General features: G+C 35.6%; 1 pseudogene across 1 annotated transcript in view; it reads left to right on the top strand.

Annotated features, from left to right (window-relative positions):
- Window positions 1-2,383: 2,383 nt before the first annotated feature.
- LOC105817039 overlaps window positions 2,384-2,596 on the top strand; it is a 113,712-nt pseudogene continuing 113,499 nt past the window's right edge. The window contains exon 1 of the transcript XR_001137819.1: window positions 2,384-2,426. The product of XR_001137819.1 is annotated as a transmembrane 9 superfamily member 2 pseudogene (transcript). The remainder of the gene's footprint in view (window positions 2,427-2,596) is intronic.

Raw genomic sequence — 2,596 nt, 5'->3', positions numbered from 1 at the left:
ATTATATTATTATGTATTTCTTTTGGTTCAAAAAATTGGCTGAGTCAAGAAAGAAACAAAAAATATTTTACATTTTTTTCTGCTTTTCACTAGCTTACAACTAAGGAAACTAGCATTTTTGGTGAAGGAAAAATGGATGTACAACAATGTGTTATTGAGCTGTAAGATGAGACCCCAAAGTATAATGCTTTGGCATGCTGACTACCTTGAACTAAAGGAGTTGAAAGGGCTGCAGAAACAATAACTTCTGATCTTCCATCCTCCTTTCTCCTTCTTCCACATCTCTCAGTAGAAAAAGTGGAACAATGAAGGTCATAGAAACTGGGACTCCTTCCCTGAAAATAAGTCATAAAACCTAGAGGACACTTTCTGCCCTACCATCCCTGGAAATAGGCCATATGACCCTCATTTGAGAAATGCCTTGCCCCATATCCAGGGGAAAGGAATGCTACAAGGAGGGGCTAAAAAAATCTGAACAAACGGGCTTTACTAAGTTCGCTCCAGTCTATTACCATTAGATCATACCCTTTTTCTTCAGTCATGTTTCTACATGGCTCTCCATTCTTCATCAAACCTATTCACAAAAATACAGTTTTCCCTGGTCTTTGGTTCTTAATTTCTGAAGGCATCCATATCCAGGAAGACTTTGATTACACAGATTTGCTATGCTTTTCTCTTGTTAATCTGCCTTCTCTTATAGGGGTGGTCAGTCATAGACCTGGAAATGGGTGAGGAAAAGACACCTTTTTGTCCCTACTGTATTTTTGTAATAAAATTATTAGAAATTCAGAAAACAAATGGAGTATGTTTTCCTATCTAGGAAAGTTGCCTAGACAAGGTAGGATTTCAGAATGAAAATGTATGGACTTTTCATCAGTGAAAGGGAAAGGGAGTATTTTCCATTAAAGAAAAATAGCAAAACGATCCCATAACGTGGGTGTAGTAATAGTTTATAACAAAAATAAAATAGAAAAAATATGTCAAATGAGCCTACACTCTTGTAACTTTTTTGGTTTTGTTTTGTATTGTTTTGGATCACTAAAATCTCATCAGCTTCCTAAAATACTAACATTTGATAGAAGCTCATTAAATCATAGAAACAATAACTCCATATACACATAAGTGATTGTATAAGGATATATATAAAAAGATACTAGTCTGTCCAACCAGATAATCTATGATAATAATATTAGTCAAATAAGTTTGAATACATTGTGATAATGATAATTACAAAATAACCAATATTTATTTGGAATAGTCAGAATATTAATTGCTTAATTTGCATCATTACATTTAATACACACAGCAAACCTGTAAGATAGTATTTTATTTCCAGTTTAATAACAATACGGCATGTCTTAGAGAGGTTAAACTACTGGTGCAGGGCCTTACTTAAATGAAAGGATTTGTTGTGATTCCAATCTCAAAACTGCTTCATTCCTAAGTCCCTGTTCTTAAGTACTGCATGAGGCTGGAGAAATAATGAAAAAAAAAATCAAAACTAAGTAAAACAGCTTTAAACTAACAATATCATAGAAGTATAAAAGAATAAAAGGTCAACATAACTGAATTTTATCATAGATCTGCCACTTTTAATTTTTGTATCTTTTCCTAGCATTGATGCGAACATTTCTAAAATGAGAGTTGTTTATTTCAGGATCTAGTCCTTTTCCTGTGAAATTCTACAATCCTTGAAAGACATCTAACGTTGATTTTCTGAGAGCTGTGTGTTAGGATTTTATATGTCAGAGTTGTAGTTCATGCTATAGATTGAATTACAAGTTACACATTATACCATATTACATTACCCTTAATTATGTTTGACAATCAGAAGATATTAAAAACTACGCTAGAAGTTTGCATATGTATTTGTGCTGATGTGAACACAGTAAAAGAGGAAGAGCCCAAAGTAGCAGAGGAAGAAAAAGGAGGGATAGCTCCCTTCCTCCATGTGGAGGGGCTTAGAGGAACAGGTGGTGCATTGTTACTGAAGAGAAGGGAAAAAACAAGGAGATTTACACCTGGTTACCCAGAACTAGAATTCCTAATCAACTTGTTGTTATTAAAAAGAGTGTGGCATTTACATATGCTTATGTAATGCCACTACAATTTTGGCTACTCTGTATAAAGTTAGCGGTCTACGTTAATACCATGAATTGGAGGAGCTAATAGAATAGAACAGAGGGAAGCTCTTCAAAGTTTAAAGTGCAAAGAGATGATGTAGGGATCTTGTTAAAATCTACATTCTGATTCAGGAGATCTTGGCTGCAGCCTGAGACTCCATATTTTTAACAAGCTCCTAGGTGATCCTTCTGTGGCTGCCGCTGAGCCACACTTCGGGCAGCAAGGAGCTAGGAGGCTAGTGCAGCCATCGGATACTGACATGAGGGGATCTGACCAGGATGATGGAATTGGAGTAGACGGTGGTGAGTCAGGCTTAAAGAAAGAAGGATGTCATTTTTAAAGATGTGACCTGGTGGTGTCTGAAATGTTTGTTTAGGAGAACTCATGCAATGAACTTACAACTCTAGATTTTTAACACACATGTGCTGTTAGTGGGAATGACATTCACTCTGTACATCTGAATGGGTACATA

This window comes from Propithecus coquereli, unplaced genomic scaffold (genome assembly GCF_000956105.1).
Source record: "Propithecus coquereli isolate 6110/MARCELLA unplaced genomic scaffold, Pcoq_1.0 Scaffold394, whole genome shotgun sequence".
NCBI classification, from domain to species: domain Eukaryota; kingdom Metazoa; phylum Chordata; class Mammalia; order Primates; family Indriidae; genus Propithecus; species Propithecus coquereli.
This window is presented reverse-complemented; position numbering and strand designations above follow the sequence as displayed.